At 43.8% G+C, this 20,350-nt stretch overlaps 1 protein-coding gene across 4 annotated transcripts in view; it reads right to left on the bottom strand.

Annotated features, from left to right (window-relative positions):
- The window catches only part of LOC138854146 (WD repeat-containing protein 86-like), an 82,518-nt gene that overhangs the window by 24,648 nt on the left and 37,520 nt on the right, over positions 1 to 20,350 (bottom strand). The gene's annotated exons all lie outside the window — the stretch shown is intronic.

The raw sequence follows: 20,350 nt of genomic DNA, 5'->3' as shown, positions 1-20,350 counted from the left end.
CTTCCCCTCGTGGGGCAGAGATTGTTCAAGACCAAGGCAGTGGTGACACTGCCACAGGCAGAGTACCTTCGTCTGGTAGGGTCACTGCCCTTCTTCAGTCCCTGCGTCAAGGCCCAGCGACGCCTCCTGCAGTTGAAGGAGCTCCAAGGTGTACCTCCTGCAGAAATCATCCTATGTTAGGTAAAAGAACACAGATGCAACTAATGTGGCATTTTATCGTAGCAACGTTTCGCTCTCCAGGCTTGGCACAATAAAATGTCAAAGGGCCAAGAGTTAGAGGTCAGGCCGGTTCTGCACTCGGAAGGTGAGTCAAGTTTATAAGTGGTGGGGTGCGGAGTATGAGTCATGTCGTCCTGACTCACTGGAGCTGGTGTGTGAATCTTGTTAACCAGGACAATAACCCACTCAGTGTCAGTGCCGGATCAGCCGGGCTGTGGCTCGCACGTTGGACTGCGTGCGGCCAGCAGTAACAGCCTAGTTGATCAGGCCCTGATCCATCGGGAGGCCTGGTCCTGGACCGGGCCGCGGGGGCGTTGATCCCCGGAATAACCTCCAGGTAACCTCCAGAATAACCTCCAGTGTTAAGTTATTTGTATTAAGCCAGGGTTAATAAGCCAGGTAGGTAGTGTAGTCAGTGTTGTGGTCAGGTCTTTCCCCAGGATACAACCCACAAAGGTTAATTTACCTCGTGGTCCTGGTTGAGTCTCAGGACTTCGTGTGTGTGTGTCTGGTGGTCTTATACACCAGACTCACACTCGGGGATGTGTATGTCTTTCAGTGTATATGCACTGAGAATATACATTAATCCCTATTTTGGGGATTAAAGTATTCTTGAGTGGCGTTAAGGTTTCCCGTAGCGCACTCAGCTCACACACACTGAGTGTCCGTGGTTCGATCCCCGCTACGGGTGGAAACATTGAGCATGTTCCTTTCACCTGTCCCTGTTCAACTAGCAGTAAGTAGGTGCCTGGGTGTTAGCCGATTAGTGTGGGTCACATCCTGGGCTTTGGAATGAGCTGAGGTAGAATAAACAAAACAACAGCTCTTAGTTTACCTGGAGTTTACCTGGAGAGAGTTCCGGGGGTCAACGCCCCCGCGGCCCGGTCTGTGACCAGGCCTCCTGGTGGATCAGCGCCTGATCAACCAGGCTGTTGCTGCTGGCTGCACGCAAACTAACGTACGAGCCACAGCCCGGCTGATCAGGAACTGACTTTAGGTGCTTGTCCAGTGCCAGCTTGAAGACTGCCAGGGGTCTGTTGGTAATCCCCCTTATGTGTGCTGGGAGGCAGTTGAACAGTCTCGGGCCCCTGACACTTATTGTATGGTCTCTTAACGTGCTAGTGACACCCCTGCTTTTCATTGGGGGGATGTTGCATCGTCTGCCAAGTCTTTTGCCTTCGTAGTGAGTGATTTTCGTGTGCAAGTTCGGTACTAGTCCCTCTAGGATTTTCCAGGTGTATATAATCATGTATCTCTCCCTCCTGCGTTCCAGGGAATACAGGTTTAGAAACCTCAAGCGCTCCCAGTAATTGAGGTGTTTTATCTCCGTTATGCGCGCCGTGAAAGTTCTCTGTACATTTTCTAGGTCGGCAATTTCACCTGCCTTGAAAGGTGCTGTTAGTGTGCAGCAATATTCCAGCCTAGATAGAACAAGTGACCTGAAGAGTGTCATCATGGGCTTGGCCTCCCTAGTTTTGAAGGTTCTCATTATCCATCCTGTCATTTTTCTAGCAGATGCGATTGATACAATGTTATGGTCCTTGAAGGTGAGATCCTCCGACATAATCACTCCCAGGTCTTTGACGTTGGTGTTTCGCTCTATTTTGTGGCCAGAATTTGTTTTGTACTCTGATGAAGATTTAATTTCCTCATGTTTACCATATCTGAGTATTTGAAATTTCTCATCGTTGAACTTCATATTGTTTTCTGCAGCCCACTGAAAGATTTGGTTGATGTCCGCCTGGAGCCTTGCAGTGTCTGCAATGGAAGACACTGTCATGCAGATTCGGGTGTCATCTGCAAAGGAAGACACGGTGCTGTGGCTGACATCCTTGTCTATGTCGGATATGAGGATGAGGAACAAGATGGGAGCGAGTACTGTGCCTTGTGGAACAGAGCTTTTCACCGTAGCTGCCTCGGACTTTACTCTGTTGACGACTACTCTCTGTGTTCTGTTAGTGAAGAAATTATAGATCCATCGACCGACTTTTCCTGTTATTCCTTTAGCACGCATTTTGTGCGCTATTACGCCATGGTCACACTTGTCGAAGGCTTTTGCAAAGTCTGTATATATGACATCTGCATTCTTTTTGTCTTCTAGTGCATTTAGGACCTTGTCGTAGTGATCCAATAGTTGAGACAGACAGGAGCGACCTGTTCTAAACCCATGTTGCCCTGGGTTGTGTAACTGATGGGTTTCTAGATGGGTGGTGATCTTGCTTCTTAGGACCCTTTCAAAGATTTTTATGATATGGGATGTTAGTGCTATCGGTCTGTAGTTCTTTGTTGTTGCTTTACTGCCCCCTTTGTGGAGTGGGGCTATGTCTGTTGTTTTTAGTAACTGTGGGACGACCCCCGTGTCCATGCTCCCTCTCCATAGGATGGCAAAGGCTCGTGATAGGGGCTTCTTGCAGTTCTTGATGAACACAGAGTTCCATGAGTCTGGCCCTGGGGCAGAGTGCATGGGCATGTCATTTATCACCTGTTCGAAGTCATTTGGCGTCAGGATAACATCGGATAGGCTTGTGTTAATCAAATTTTGTGGCTCTCTCATAAAAAATTCATTTTGATCTTCGACTCTCAGTCTGGTTAGCGGCTTGCTAAAAACTGAGTCATATTGGGACTTGAGTAGCTCACTCATTTCCTTGCTGTCATCTGTGTAGGACCCATCTTGTTTAAGTAGGGGCCCAATACTGGACGTTGTTCTCGATTTTGATTTGGTATAGGAGAAGAAATACTTTGGGTTTCTTTCGATTTCATTTATGGCTTTTAGTTCTTCCCGCGATTCCTGACTCCTAAAGGATTCTTTTAGCTTAAGTTCGATGCTTGCTATTTCTCTGACCAGTGTCTCCCTACGCATTTCAGATATATTGACCTCTTTTAGCCGCTCTGTTATTCTTTTCCGTCGCCTGTAAAGGGAGCGCCTGTCTCTTTCTATTTTACATCTACTCCTCCTTTTTCTTAGAGGAATAAGCCTTGTGCATACATCGAGTGCCACCGAGTTAATCTGTTCTAGGCATAAGTTAGGGTCTGTGTTGCTTAGTATATCTTCCCAGCTTATATCGGTTAGGACTTGCATCCTTAATGACCTTCGTGTTGTTGGTAGGATTTAAACCCAATTAACCAAGCAACAAGTATTAATAACCCTCGTGTTGTCGATAAGCTTTAAACACTCGTTAAACAGCTAACAAGTAGCCTTAATGACTCTTTACACGAGAGGATTTAAACCGACCAAGAAGCAACTGTTTTAAAATCATTGTTGAACAGTTTCAGTCCAAGTGATATATATTTTTTATCCTGAAAGATACTGGTAAACCCGTGAAATAGACTGTAAGAAGCAGTTTATAATGAATTATTCCGGTGGATATTTTTCTCATAAACCGCATGGAGACCTTGATTTAATAATAATAATAATAATAATAATAATAATAATAATAATAGTAATAATAATAATAATAATAATAATAATAATAATAATAATAATAATAATATTAATAATAATAAAAATAATAATAATAATAATCTTTATTTCTACAAGTACATGTACAAGGTATACAGACCATAGCTGACATCAATGACATACTACTATATAGAAAGTCCCTTGTTATGCTGAGCATTTCAGGCAAATTAGGTCAATTTTGTCTCAGGATGCGACCCACACCAGTCCACTAACACCCAGGTACCTGTTTTTCTGATAGGTGAACACGGACAGCAGGTGCCTTAAGGAAACACGTCCTAGTAATAATAATAATAATAATAATAATAATAATAATAATAATAATAATAATAATAATAATAATAATAATAATAATAATTTTATAATAATAATAATAATAGACTTGAGTGGTGTCAGTGAGGTTATCTAGAACGATGTATTATATTAGTGAGTTGTGCAAGACGTTTATAAACGCACCTTTTTTATGAGTCATTTATAGAGGCACATCATTACAAACAGTGAAGGTCAACAGTGACTACTTCATCCAACACAATACACTGGTACAGTCCATGACACACTGAACCACATGTGCCTCTGTATTTCTGTCTTACAGGTCGTGTTTAAAGGTTAAAAAATACAGCTGTTACATTATTTAGTTAGTCTAATTTGTATATGTATTATACAGCTACTAAATATACTCTCTTAATAAGGAGGGAAAGTTGATGTTAATTCTTAAAGTAACGGTATAGATTTCTTACGCTATATACTGAGAGGTGTATACATACTGTGACAGGTTACAAACACCGATATATACACCGGGAGGTGTATGTCTCTCAGTGTATATATGCTGGGAGTTTAATCCCTTTTTAAGGAATTTAAGTATTCTTAGTGAAAAAGGTTACGTGCTGCCTTAATGACCCTGGTGTAGTCGATAGGCTTTAAACTCCTTTAACCAACCAGCTAGGAAGTCAGAGTATTCGGCTAGCAACCGAGAGATTTCAGGTTCGATTCCGGATGGGTTGAGGCACTATGACAGCCTCCATCCGTCTGCTCACAAGATTTACCCGACAGTAATTACGGAACACTGGAGTTGGTGCGCTCTTGCGGGTCGCATCCTAGGGAAATTACTAACATATTTATTATGCACACTATACCCATCCTGTGGTCGGTAGTCAAAGGATTACAGTGGTACACAATGGGTCCAGGGACTGGGCCGCAAAGTTTTGGAAGCTGAACGACTTTTAGCGAAAGCAAGCCGCATTGCTCGGCTTTCTTAGGCTTTCATCGGCTAGTAAAACTAGGGATAGCTGCTATAGCCGTTACAGGAGATACAAACAATATGTCTATATGCAGTAATCACGAGCTAGCGATACAAGATGCAAAACGACCACAGGGGGAGTTCAATGATAGCTTAAAGCCTTTTGTGTTGCAATCAACACATCAAGAGCCAGCGGAAGGCTTCGGTCAGATGACCAAGAGCTCCAGCTGCTTGTCATCATATGACTAAGACCCGTGTCAAGAAACACTTGTCCTGTTTCCAGACGAACCTTACCTAACTTAACCCTATCGTACTCCCTCAGGACGTCTCACTAGTACCATGTAGAGTCCCAACTTACTCTCTCAGAACGTCTCACCAGCATAATAGAGCCCCCTGCGTATTCTCAACGTCTCACCAGCACTATAGAGCCGAGAGGCCACTGTCGTTCTACCGTCTAATGAAACTGCTATTTAAATTTACTTTATTGCCAATTCTATACAATTACTGGGGTGCTGTGGCTCCATACTGACTCCACCAAACGGTTTGGACGATCCTGTACCCACGTCCGTTTTGGTGGGTTCGTTAAGATTGCTGCTGTAGACTGCTTGTCGGGAGGAAGAACAACGGAGAATGAGAGTGTGATTGGAGGTAGGTCAGGTGATGAGAGGAAGGAATGAGAGCAAGGGGGAAAGGAGTGAAAAAAGTGGGTTCCTACACATTATTAACCGCATTGGCGACGCTAAATGTGTTGTGGCGTTGTCGTGTCCAGGCGATCAATACCACAACCACGTGAGCTGCCTTACACGCACATTCTGTTGTCTCCTGTTGGTCTGTATTGTCTTTTTCTAACCCCTCTTATCTACAGCTGCCTTCTGTTGTCTTCTGATGTACCCTGTTATGCTCACCAGGCCTCTGTTGTCTTCTGTTGTACCCTGTTATCCTCACCTGCCCTCTGTTGTCTTCTGTTGTACCCTGTTATCCTCACCTGCCCTATGTTGTCTTCTGTTGTACCCTGTTATCCTCACCTGCCCTATGTTGTCTTCTGTTGTACCCTGTTATCCTCACCTGTCCTATATTGTCTTCTGTTGCACCCTGTTATCCTCACCTGCCCTAAGTAGTCCCATACTCCCCTTGTAACCACTTGTACCCCTGTCACATATTGTGCCCTGTCAGATCATCTATTAGTGTGATGAACAATGGGATATACGTCATTAACAATGGTTTACAGTTCATGGATTTCTGTCATGGGTCATGAACAGTGGTCATGGGTCATGAACAACTGTCATCATAGATCAAGAACAACGGTCATGGGTCATGAACAACGGTAACGGGTCATGAACAACTGTCATCATAGATCAAGAACAACGGTCATGGGACATGAACAACGGTAACGGGTCATGAACAACTGTCATCATAGATCAAGGACAACGATCAAGGGTCATGAACAACGGTAACGGGTCATGAACAACTGTCATCATAGATCAAGAACAACGGTCATGGGTCATGAACAACGGTAACGGGTCATGAACAACTGTCATCATAGATCAAGAACAACGGTCATGGTTCATGAACAACGATCACGCGTCATGAACAACTGTCACCATAGATCAAGAACAACGGTCATGGGTCATGAACAACGGTAACGGGTCATGAACAACTGTCATCATAGATCAAGAACAATGGTCATGGTTCATGAGCAACGGTCACGGGTCATGAACAACTGTCATCATAGATCAAGAACAACGGTCATGGTTCATGAACAACGATCACGGGTCATGAACAACTGTCACCATAGATCAAGAACAACGGTCATGGGTCATGAACAACGGTCACGGGTCATGAACAACTGTCACCATAGATCAAGAACAACGGTCATGGTTCATGAACAACGATCACGGGTCATGAACAACTGTCACCATAGATCAAGAACAACGGTCATGGTTCATGAACAACGATCACGGGTCATGAACAACTGTCACCATAGATCAAGAACAACGGTCATGGGTCATGAACAACGGTCACGGGTCATGAACAACTGTCATCATAGATCAAGAACAATGGTCATGGTTCATGAGCAACGGTCATGGGTCATGAACAACGGTCACGGGTCATGAACAACTGTCATCATAGATCAAGAACAACGGTCATGGTTCATGAACAACGGTCACGGGTCATGAACAACTGTCATCATAGATCAAGAACAACGGTCATGGTTCATGAACAACGGTCACGGGTCATGAACAACTGTCACCATAGATCAAGAACAACGGTCATGGTTCATGAACAACGGTCATGGTTCATGAACAACGGTCACGGGTCATGAACAACTGTCACCATAGATCAAGAACAACGGTCATGGTTCATGAACAACGGTCATGGTTCATGAACAACGGTAACGGGTCATGAACAACTGTCACCATAGATCAAGAACAACGGTCATGGTTCATGAACAACGGTCATGGGTCATGAACAACTGTCATCATAGATCAAGAACAACGGTCATGGTGTCAGTAGTGTTACTGGATCCCTATGTAATATACTTGTGTAGTATATCGTAGTATAGTATATCGTAGTATATGTGTAGTATATCGTAGGAATATCCGCTAGGAATTTTTATTGACCTAAGAAAACCGTTTGACACAGTAGACCACGGCATCCTACTCCACAAACTTGACCATTACGGTATAAGAGGCCATGCGCTTGCTTATTTTAAATCCTACCTTTCTAATAGGTATCAGTATGTCACCATTAAAGACAGCCTCATCAATACGGCCACTTGATACTGGAGTTCCACAGGGAAGTGTCCTTGGATCCCTGCTCTTCCCCATTTACATAAATGATCATCCAGACATATCCCAACACCTGAAACCCATTCTCTTTGCTGACGACACGACTTATGTCAAATCCCACCCTAATCTTGCCACCCTCAACACCATTGTTAACGAGGAGCTGCTCAAAATATCGACTTGGATGACAGCCAATAAACTTACACTTAACACTGGCAAAACCTATTATATTATGTTTGGTAGCAGAGCAGGTGTTGCGCAACTTAACATTAAGATCGACAACACTCTAATTACCAGACATAATGAGGGCAAATTCCTTGGCCTATACCTCGACAACAACCTAAATTTCAGCACCCATATCCAACACATAACAAAAAAGTATCCAAAACGGTGGGGATCCTCTCCAAGATACGATACTACGTACCGCAAACTTCCCTTCTCACACTATATATCATTCACTTATATATCCATACCTCACCTATGCTATCTGTGCTTGGGGTTGAACTGCAGCAACACACCTAAAGCCAATAATAACCCAACAAAAAGCCGCAGTAAGAATAATCACTAAATCCCATCCCTGGCAACACACCCCTCCACTCTTCATAGATCTAAACTTACTCCCTGTTCAGAACATTCACACTTACTACTGTGCAATCTATATCTACAGGACCTTAAATTCCAATATTAACCTTGACCTAAAACACTTTCTTGATAGTTGTGACAGGATCCACAGGCATAACACCAGACACAAACATCTCTATGACATTCCCCGTGTTCGACTAAACCTTTACAAAAATTCAATGTATTTCAATGGACCTAAAATCTGGAACACCCTACCTGAAAACTCTAGAACTGCAGACACATTCATCACTTTCAAAACTACAGTTAGAAAACATCTTATCTCCCTGATCCACCCCGACAACTAACTACATGATAACCACCTGGTGGTTCACAATTACACTCACTCACCCACTGACTATAAACCCAGAAATACTAATCTTAATCTTAAAATAATAAATCCTAACTAGTCATAAGTTTGCCTATGATACTCAAATATAGACATCTTGTATTGTGCCAAAACAAAAACATTCACATTGCTAAACTCACAAATTATGATGTAGTCACTTAGCCTTAAAACCATAATCTGTAAGGATTTAATGTTAAGAATTAATCTAAGTCTGCTCGAAATGCCTAGCCAGGCTAGGTGTCCTAGTGGCCCCCTCTGTACTAAGTATTTTATAACATGTAAACCACACAATACCCAAAACCTGTAAACCCCACAGTGTAACCCTTATAGAGAATAAACTTGAATTGAATTGAATATTATATACAGGATCCCTGTTCAGCTAGGCTCTCTGGCTAGCTGTGACGTCATCATGCCATGCCCATGTGAGCAGTGTGCGAGACGCTCACTCTCTCACTTTGACAGATAAGATAAGATTTCGTTCGGATTTTTAACCCCGCAGGGTTAGCCACCCAGGACAACCCAAGAAAGTCAGTGCGTCATCCTGGACTATCATTGGGGTCCTCAATCTTGTCCCCCGGGATGCGATCCACATCAGTCGACTAACACTCTGGTACCTATTTGCTGCTTAGGTGAACAGGACAACAAGTGTAAGGAAACGCGTCGATATGTTTCCACCCGCCGGGAATCGAACTCGGGCCCTCCATGTGTGAAGCGGGAGCTTTAGCCACAGGGCCACCCCCGCCCCTTAGGCATAGAACCGAACAGGTAGGCTGGGCTTCCTTCCCTAACGACTATTTACAATACAAGTTACCAACCGACCTTGTGTGTATTGTTCAACCGTTATATCTCCAAAGTACTCACGCAACATTGAGTCATGAACAGCTGTCATCACATTTTTTTTTATTCGCCGGTATTCTCCAGGCCTGGGTCTTGCCATCATAGATCAAGAATAACGGTCATGGGTCATAAACAACGGTCATGTGTCATGAACAACGGTCATGGGTCATGAACAACGGTCATGGTTCATGAACAACGGTCATGGTTCATGAACTACGGTCATGGTTCATGAACAACGGTCATGGTTCATGAACAACAGTCATGGTTCATGAACAACGGTCATGGGTCATGAACAATGGCAAATGAGGTCACTCAGTAATCAATCTGTTGACACCAACAACAGTGTTGGTTACCCCAACAACGGCACCCTTCTATGGCACAGTGTGACACTCCCTACCCTTCTATGACACTGGCACTCCCTACTCGTCTGTGACGCTCTCTGACACTCCCTACCCATCTGTGACGCTCTATGACACTCTCTACCCGTCTATAACCGACACTCCCTACCGTTCTGTGGCACTCTGTTGGTATTATTAACCAGGCAGGTTAAGTAACCCAGGAAAATCCACTAAATCCACTGTCGTCATGAAACTCTGGATTATTACCATTTTAAGTCCCTGACGCTAAGCCAGGCTGGGAAGTAAACACCGTGCTTTTAAAAAACACAGTGATTGTTGAAAGTAAGGAATAAAAACACTCTGGTCATGACAGTGAGCTGCACTGAACAAGAAACTACATTGAACAAAGGCTTGCAACAAGTTGAACAAACGTGTGAAATCCCATACACAACGCTAGTCAAACGTTGAACAATTGAAATCACACACACACACACACACACACACACACACACACACACACACACACACACACACACACACACACAAGATAGAAGGGGCAGAGGGGGAGGAGGGGTTGCTCTGCTCGTAAAAAACCGATGGAAATTCGAGAAAATGGAAGGCATAGACGAGACAGGAGAAAGGGGCTACATAGTAGGTACACTTCAGTCTGGGGAGCACAAGGTGGTCATTGCAGTGATGTATAATCCACCACAGAACTGCAGAAGGCCAAGAGAGGAATATGAAGAGAGCAACAGAGCAATGGTGGACACACTTGCTGAGGTGGCAAGAAGAGCTCACTCCAGCAGAGCAAAGTTGCTGGTTATGGGGGAGTTCAACCACAGGGAGATTGATTGGGAAAACCTGGAGCCACATGGGGGTCCCAAAACATGGAGAGCCAAGATGTTGGATGTGGTGCTGGAAAACCTCATGCACCAACATGTTAAGGGCACTACCAGAGTGAGAGGGGAGGATGAACCAGCAATATTGGACCTTGTGTTCACCCTGGGCAGTTCAGACATTGAGGACATCACATATGAGAGTCCCCTAGGAGCTAGTGACCACGTGGTTCTGTGCTTTGAATACATAGTAGAGTTGCAAGTGGAGAGAGTAACAGGAGTTGAATAGGAAAAGCCAGACTATAAAAGAGGGGACTACATAGGGTTGAGGAACTTCCTGCAGGAGGTCCTGTGGGACAGAGAACTGGCAGGAAAGCCAGTAAATGAAATGATGGAATATGCAACAACAAAATGCAAGGAGGCAGTGGAAAGGTTTATTCACAAGGGCAACAGAAACAATGGGAAGACCAGAACGAGCCCCTGGGTTACCCAACGGTGTAAGGAGGCAAAAACAAAGTGCAATAGAGAATGGAAAAAATACAGAAGGCAGAAAACACATGAAAATAGGGAGATTAGTCGCAGAGCCAGGAACGAGTATGCACAGGTAAGGAGGGAGGCCCAGCGACAGTATGAAAATAACATAGCATCGGAAATCAAGACTGACCCGAAACTGTTGTGCATAGCCACATCAGGAGGAAGACAACAGTCAAAGACCAGGTGATAAGACTGAGGACAGAAGGTGGAGAACTCACAAGAAATGATCAGGAGGTATGTGAGGAGCTAAACAGGAGATTTAAGGAAGTTTTTACAGTAGAGACAGGAAGGGCTGTGGGAAGACAGCACAGAAGGGAACATCAAGAGGGAATATACCAACAAGTGTTGGATGACATACGAACAACCGAGGAGGAGGTGCAGAAGCTGCTAAGTGACCTTGATACCTCAAAGGCGATGGGACCGGACAACATCTCCCTGTGGGTCCTTAGAGAAGGAGCAGAGATGCTGTGCGTGCCTCTAACCACAATCTTCAACACATCCCTTGCAACTGGGCAACTACCTGAGAAATGGAAGACAGCAAATGTAGTCCTCATATTTAAGAAAGGAAACAGAAATGAGGCATTAAACTACAGACCTGTGTCTCTGACATGTATTGTGTGCAAAGTCGTGGAGAAGATTATCAGGAGGAGAGTGGTGGAACACCTGGAACCTGGAGTTTACCTGGAGAGAGTTCCGGGGGTCAACGCCCCCGCGGCCCGGTCTGTGACCAGGCCTCCTGGTGGATCAGAGCCTGATCAACCAGGCTGTTGCTGCTGGCTGCACGCAAACCAACGTACGAGCCACAGCCCGGCTGATCAGGAACTGACTTTAGGTGCTTGTCCAGTGCCAGCTTGAAGACTGCCAGGGGTCTGGTGGTAATCCCCCTTATGTGTGCTGGGAGGCAGTTGAACAGTCTCGGGCCCCTGACACTTATTGTATGGTCTCTTAACGTGCTAGTGACACCCCTGCTTTTCATTGGGGGGATGGTGCATCGTCTGCCAAGTCTTTTGCTTTCGTAGTGAGTGATTTTCGTGTGCAAGTTCGGTACTAGTCCCTCTAGGATTTTCCAGGTGTATATAATCATGTATCTCTCCCTCCTGCGTTCCAGGGAATACAGGTTTAGAAACCTCAAGCGCTCCCAGTAATTGAGGTGTTTTATCTCCGTTATGCGCGCCGTGAAAGTTCTCTGTACATTTTCTAGGTCGGCAATTTCACCTGCCTTGAAAGGTGCTGTTAGTGTGCAGCAATATTCCAGCCTAGATAGAACAAGTGACCTGAAGAGTGTCATCATGGGCTTGGCCTCCCTAGTTTTGAAGGTTCTCATTATCCATCCTGTCATTTTTCTAGCAGATGCGATTGATACAATGTTATGGTCCTTGAAGGTGAGATCCTCCGACATGATCACTCCCAGGTCTTTGACGTTGGTGTTTCGCTCTATTTTGTGGCCAGAATTTGTTTTGTACTCTGATGAAGACTTAATTTCCTCATGTTTACCATATCTGAGTAATTGAAATTTCTCATCGTTGAACTTCATATTGTTTTCTGCAGCCCACTGAAAGATTTGGTTGATGTCCGCCTGGAGCCTTGCAGTGTCTGCAATGGAAGACACTGTCATGCAGATTCGGGTGTCATGTGCAAAGGAAGACACGGTGCTGTGGCTGACATCCTTGTCTATGTCGGATATGAGGATGAGGAACAAGATGGGAGCGAGTACTGTGGAGGGAGGGAGCTGTTAGGTCTTTAAACTAGGAATAGTTAGTGGTATGGGTTTTGGCGGGAAAACTGTGAAGTCGCAGGTTAGTAACATGAGTACTAGGAGAACTAGTAATAGGCAAAATGAGGTGGATATTGGAAAGCCAGTGGCACTAATTGACAAGGACAGTAATAGGTTTAGTGGAATAACAGAAAGGAGCAGGAAGGGTAAAGAGAGAGGAGGGTCATTAAATATTTATTACACAAATAGTCGCAGTGCTAGGAATAAGATGGACAAGTTGAGACTAGTTGCTAGTGCAGGTAACATAGATGTATTTGCCATTACTGAGACGTGGTTTAATTCAAAAAGTCGGGACATGCCTGCAGAATGTCACATTCAGGGTTTTAAATTGTTCCAAGTAGATAGAAGTATCGGGAAGGGGGGTGGGGTGGCATTGTATGTCCGAGATCGCTTGAACTGTTGCATAAAAACGGGTATTAAGTCTGAAGTAACACATACAGAGTCTGTTTGGATAGAATTTTCAGAGGGGCATGAAAAATTAATTTTAGGTGTGATATACCGTCCCCCAAATTTAGATAGGGACCAGGGGAGACTACTATGGGAGGAAATTGTTAGGGCCACAAGGCACGATAATGTAGTAATTCTAGGAGACTTTAACTTTAGTCATATTGATTGGAATTTCTTGACTGGGAATTTAGAATCATACGATTTCTTAGAAGTAGTTCAGGATTGTTTTTTGAAGCAGTTTGTGACAGAACCTACAAGGGGTAATAACCTGCTTGACTTAGTTCTGGCAAACAATGAATCCCTTGTTAATAATTTAGAAGTTTTAGAGGAACTGGGTGCCAGCGACCACAAATCAATTACATTTAGAATTGAATGGAAGTATGATAGTAGGGATAACTCAGTAACAGTCCCAGATTTTCGCTTAGCAGATTACGATGGGCTTAGAGAACACTTATCATCTGTTGACTGGGGTAACGAAGAGAGCTACCAATATGACAGTTTTCTGAACACAATACATGCTGCTCAAAGAACGTTTATCCCTTATAAGGAAATTAGATCAAATAGAAATGACCCAAAATGGATGAATAATAGGCTGAAATATCTTCTAGGGCATAAGAAAGGAATTTATAGGCGTATCAAAAGAGGCGAGGGTCATCTTATGAATCAGTATATTGACATTAAGAGGGACATTAAAAAGGGGATAAGAAAAGCTAAAAGGGACTATGAAATTAAAGTTGCTAGGGATTCTAAAACTAACCCAAAAAGTTTTTTCCAGGTCTATAGAACAAAAGTCAGAGATAAGATAGGTCCCCTTAAAAATAACTATGGGCATCTTACTGACAAAGAGAATGAAATGTGCTCGATTTTAAATAATTATTTTCTCTCGGTTTTTACACAGGAAGACACTAATAATATTCCGGTAATTAATTTTTATAGTGGATCAGAAGAAGATAAATTATGTAACATCACAGTCACTAGTGAAATGGTTGTGAAGCAGATAGACCGATTGAAGCAAAATAAGTCACCGGGTCCTGATGAGGTTTTTTCAAGGGTTCTTAAGGAATGCAAAATGGAAATCTGTGAACCATTAACTAATATTTTTAATTTATCTCTTCAAACAGGTGTAGTGTCTGATATGTGGAAGATGGCTAATGTAATTCCTATTTTTAAAACAGGGGACAAGTCGTTACCGTCAAATTACCGCCCAATAAGCCTGACCTCAATTGTAGGCAAATTACTAGAGTCAATTATAGCTGAGATTATAAGAAGCCATCTCGATAAGCATAGCTTGATTAAGGATACTCAGCATGGATTCACAAGAGGCCGGTCTTGTCTAACTAATTTATTATCTTTCTTCAGTAAAGCTTTTGAGGCTGTTGACCACGATAAAGAATTTGATATTGTTTACTTAGATTTTAGTAAGGCATTTGATAGAGTTCCGCACCAGAGACTGTTGAAGAAAGTAGCAGCTCATGGCATTGGGGGAAGGGTGCTCTCGTGGATCGAATCATGGCTCACAGACAGGAAGCAGAGAGTGTCCATAAATGGGGTTAAATCCGAGTGGGGATCAGTAACAAGTGGCGTTCCACAGGGATCAGTCTTGGGCCCGTTGTTGTTTATAATATATATCAATGATCTTGATGAAGGAATTACTAGTGATATGAGCAAATTCGCCGATGACACGAAGATAGGTAGGATAATTGATTCAAACGTAGATGTGAGGGAACTTCAGGAGGATTTAGACAAACTCTACTCTTGGTCAGAAAAGTGGCAGATGCAGTTCAATGTAGATAAATGCAAGGTTCTGAAGCTCGGGAGTGTCCATAACCCTAGCACTTATAGGTTAAATAATGTAGAACTTAGCCATACAGATTGCGAAAAGGACTTGGGGGTTATGGTAAGCAGCAACCTTAAACCAAGACAGCAATGCCTAAGCGTACGTAATAAGGCAAATAGATTACTGGGATTTATATCAAGAAGTGTAAGCAACAGAAGTCTAGAGGTCATACTGCAGCTTTATACATCATTAGTAAGGCCTCACCTAGATTATGCAGCTCAATTCTGGTCTCCATATTACAGAATGGACATAAATTCGTTAGAAAACATTCAGCGTAGGATGACTAAATTAATACATAACATTAGAAATCTTCCTTATGAAGAAAGATTGAAGACTCTTAAGTTACATTCACTTGTTAGACGAAGAATGAGGGGAGACCTGATCGAAGTGTATAAGTGGAAGATAGGTATTAATAAAGGGGATATTAACAAGGTCTTGAGGATATCTCTCCAAGAGAGAACCCGCAGTAATGGATTTAAATTAGATAAGTTTAGATTTAGAAAGGACATAGGAAAGTATTGGTTTGGAAATAGGGTAGTTGATGAGTGGAACAGTCTACCTAGTTGGGTTATTGAGGCTGGGACTTTGGGTAGTTTCAAATTTAGGTTGGATAAGTACATGAGTGGGATGGGTTGGATTTGAGTGGGACTTGCACATCGGAGCTTGTTTCTTGGGTGACATTGAAAATTGGGTTGGTCAAATGTTTGTTAGTGGGATGAATTGTAAAGGACCTGCCTAGTATGGGCCAACAGGCCTGCTGCAGTGTTCCTCCTTTCTTATGTTCTTATGTTCTTGTGGAACAGAGCTTTTCACCGTAGCTGCCTCGGACTTTACTCTGTTGACAACTACTCTCTGTGTTCTGTTAGTGAGGAAATTATAGATCCATCGACCGACTTTTCATGTTATTCCTTTAGCACGCATTTTGTGCGCTATTACGCCATGGTCACACTTGTCGAAGGCTTTTGCAAAGTCTGTATATATTACATCTGCATTCTTTTTGTCTTCTAGTGCATTTAGGACCTTGTCGTAGTGATCCAATAGTTGAGACAGACAGGAGCGACCTGTTCTAAACCCATGTTGCCCTGGGTTGTGTAACTGATGGGTTTCTAGATGGGTGGTGATCTTGCTTCTTAGGACCCTTTCAAAGATTTTTATGATATGGGATGTTAGTGCTATCGGTCTGTAGTTCTTTGCTGTTGCTTTACTGCCCCCTTTGTGGAGTGGGGCTATGTCTGTTGTTTTTAGTAACTGTGGGACGACCCCCGTGTCCATGCTCCCTCTCCATAGGATGGAAAAGGCTCGTGATAGGGGCTTCTTGCAGTTCTTGATGAACACAGAGTTCCATGAGTCTGGCCCTGGGGCAGAGTGCATGGGCATGTCATTTATCGCCTGTTCGAAGTCATTTGGCGTCAGGATAACATCGGATAGGCTTGTGTTAATCAAATTTTGTGGCTCTCTCATAAAAAATTCATTTTGATCTTCGACTCTCAGTCTGGTTAGCGGCTTGCTAAAAACTGAGTCATACTGGGACTTGAGTAGCTCACTCATTTCCTTGCTGTCATCTGTGTAGGACCCATCTTGTTTAAGTAGGGGCCCAATACTGGACGTTGTTCTCGATTTTGATTTGGCATAGGAGAAGAAATACTTTGGGTTTCTTTCGATTTCATTTATGGCTTTTAGTTCTTCCCGCGATTCCTGACTCCTAAAGGATTCTTTTAGCTTAAGTTCGATACTTGCTATTTCTCTGACCAGTGTCTCCCTACGCATTTCAGATATATTGACCTCTTTTAGCCGCTCTGTTATTCTTTCCCGTCGCCTGTAAAGGGAGCGCCTGTCTCTTTCTATTTTACATCTACTCCTCCTTTTTCTTAGAGGAATAAGCCTTGTGCATACATCGAGTGCCACCGAGTTAATCTGTTCTAGGCATAAGTTGAGGTCTGTGTTGCTTAGTATATCTTCCCAGCTTATATCGGTTAGAACTTGGTTTACTTGGTCCCACTTTATGTTTTTGTTATTGAAGTTGAATTTAGTGAATGCTCCCTCGTGACTAATCTCATTTTGTCGGGCTGGGGCTCCGCGCATACATGTCTGAACCTCAATTATGTTGTGATCTGAGTATATTGTTTTTGATATATTGACATTTCTTATCAGATCATCATTGTTAGTGAAGATGAGGTCTAGTGTATTCTCCAGTCTAATAGGCTCTATTATTTGCTGGTTTAAATTGAATTTTGTGCAGAGATTTAAAAGCTCGCGTGAGTGTGAGTTTTCATCAGAGCTGCCTCCTGGTGTTATTACTGCAACAGTATTATTTGCTATATTCCTCCATTTTAGGTGCCTTAAGTTGAAATCCCCCAGGAGCAAGATGTTGGGTGCAGGAGCTGGAAGATTTTCCAGACATTGGTCAATTTTTAACAGCTGTTCCTGGAATTGCTGGGATGTTGCATCCGGAGGCTTGTAGACTACCACAATGACTAGGTTTTGGTTCTCGACCTTTACTGCTAAAACTTCCACTACATCATTTGAGGCATTTAGCAGTTCTGTGCAAACAAGTGACTCTGCAATGTACAGGCCAACCCCCCCCCCTTTTGCCTGTTCACTCTGTCACATCTGTATAGGTTGTAACCTGGGATCCATATTTCGTTGTCCAAGTGATCCTTTATGTGGGTCTCAGTGAAAGCCGCGAACATTGCCTTTGCCTCTGCAAGCAGTCCACGGATGAAAGGTATTTTGTTGTTTGTTGCTGGCTTTAGACCCTGTATATTTGCAAAGAAGAATGTTATCGGACTGGTGGTATTGTTGGTACTGGGGGGGGGGGGATTTTTTTCCGGCATTAGTATCTGTATCTGTTGGTTTGGAGTGGAGGCCATCGACTGTGGTTCCACTCCAGGAATGACTGGATTTGGTGTACGATTTCTGCCATTTCCTGCCAGTTTTTTTTTCCTTCCTGGCACTAAAAAACCTCTCCCTCTTGAGTGGCTGTGGCTACCCAGGTTTTTCCATGGCCTGGATGTTTTGTATCTTTTTGTCCCCTTTAGATGGTATGCCTGGCAATTTAAGTTATAGCACAGTCTTTCCTGTACTGAAGAGGTACACAGTTCAGGGTGAAAAAGCTTACAGGAAGGGAGTTTGCATTTTCCTGTTGTCATATGGGCATGGCATTTTCTAGGGTGGTCATAGTTGCACGTCCCATCTGTTTTTCCAGATTTCCCATGCCAGCAGACACCGAGTGCATAGTATGTGCACAGGCTTGGTTTCCGTTTGCCTTGGGTTTCTGTGACTGTATTCGCATGGGTTCATGGAAGGCAAATCCTGTGTCACAAACCTTCTGGAGTTTTATGACAAGGTAACAGAAGTAAGACACGAGAGAGAGGGGTGGGTTGACTGCATTTTCTTAGACTGTAGGAAGGCCTTTGACACAGTTCCCCACAAGAGATTAGTGCAGAAGCTGGAGGATCAGGCGCATATAACAGGGAGGGCACTGCAATGGATCAGGGAATACCTGACAGGGAGGCAACAACGAGTCATGGTACGTGAAGAGGTATCACAGTGGGCGCCTGTGACGAGCGGGGTCCCACAGGGGTCAGTTCTAGGACCAGTGCTATTTTTGATATATGCGAACGATATGATGGAAGGAATAGACTCTGAGGTGTCCCTATTCGCAGATGATGTGAAGCTGATGAGAAGAATTAAATCGGATGAGGATGAGGCAGGACTGCAAAGAGACCTGGACAGGCTGGACATGTGGCCCAGAAACTGGCTTCTCGAATTCAACCCTGCCAAATGCAAAGTCATGAAGATTGGGGAGGGGCAAAGAAGACCGCAGACAGAGTATAGGCTAGGTGACCAAAGACTGCAAACCTCACTCAAGGAGAAAGATCTTGGGGTGAGTATAACACCGAGCATGTCTCCGGAAGCACACATCAATCAGATAACTGCTGCAGCATATGGGCGCCTGGCAAACCTGAGAACAGCATTCCGATACCTTAGTAAGGAATCATTCAAGACACTGTACACCGTGTATGTCAGGCCCATACTGGAGTATGCAGCACCTGTTTGGAACCCGCACTTGATAAAGCACGTCAAGAAACTAGAGAAAGTACAAAGGTTTGCGACAAGGTTAGTTCCAGAGCTAAGGGGAATGTCCTATGAAGAAAGATTAAGGGAAATCGGCCTGACGACACTGGAGGACAGGAGGGTCAGGGGAGACATGATAACGACATATAAAATACTGCGTGGAATAGACAAGGTGGACAAAGACAGGATGTTCCAGGGAGGGGACACAGAAACAAGAGGCCACAATTGGAAGTTGAAGACACAAATGAGTCAGAGAGATAGTAGGAAGTATTTCTTCAGTCATAGAGTTGTAAGGCAGTGGAATAGCCTAGAAAATGACGTAGTGGAGGCAGGAACCATACACAGTTTTAAGACGAGGTTTGATAAAGCTCATGGAGCGGGGAGAGAGAGGGCCTAGTAGCAACCGGTGAAGAGGCGGGGCCAGGAGCTAGGACTCGACCCCTGCAACCACAAATAGGTGAGTACAAATAGGTGAGTACGCACACACACATACACACATACACACACACACACACACACACACACACACACACACACACACACACACACACACACACACACACACACACACACACACACACTAAAGACCAGATGGGGACACCAACAAGGAATACACCAACAAGTGTTGGACGACATACATACAGATGAGGAGGAGGTGAAGAAACTGCTAAGGGACATCGATACCTCAAAGGCAATGGGACCGGACAACATCTCTCTGTGGGTCCTTAGAGAGGGAGCAGATATGTTGTGCGTACCACTTACCACAATCTTTAACACATCCCTGGAAACTGGGCAACTACCTGAGGTATGGAAGACGGCAAATGTAGTTCCCATTTTCAAAAAAGGAGACAGAAAAGAGGCACTAAACTATAGACCTGTGTCATTGACGTGTATAGTATGCAAAATTATGGAGAAGATTATCAGGAGGAGAGTGGTGGAGCACCTGGAACGGAACAGGAGTATAAATGCCAACCAGCACGGATTCACGGAAGGCAAATCCTGTG

The sequence above is a fragment of the Cherax quadricarinatus genome, chromosome 1, assembly GCF_038502225.1.
Source record: "Cherax quadricarinatus isolate ZL_2023a chromosome 1, ASM3850222v1, whole genome shotgun sequence".
NCBI lineage: Eukaryota > Metazoa > Arthropoda > Malacostraca > Decapoda > Parastacidae > Cherax > Cherax quadricarinatus.
Note: the sequence above shows the minus strand (reverse complement) of the source record. Positions and strands in the feature narration are given on the sequence as shown.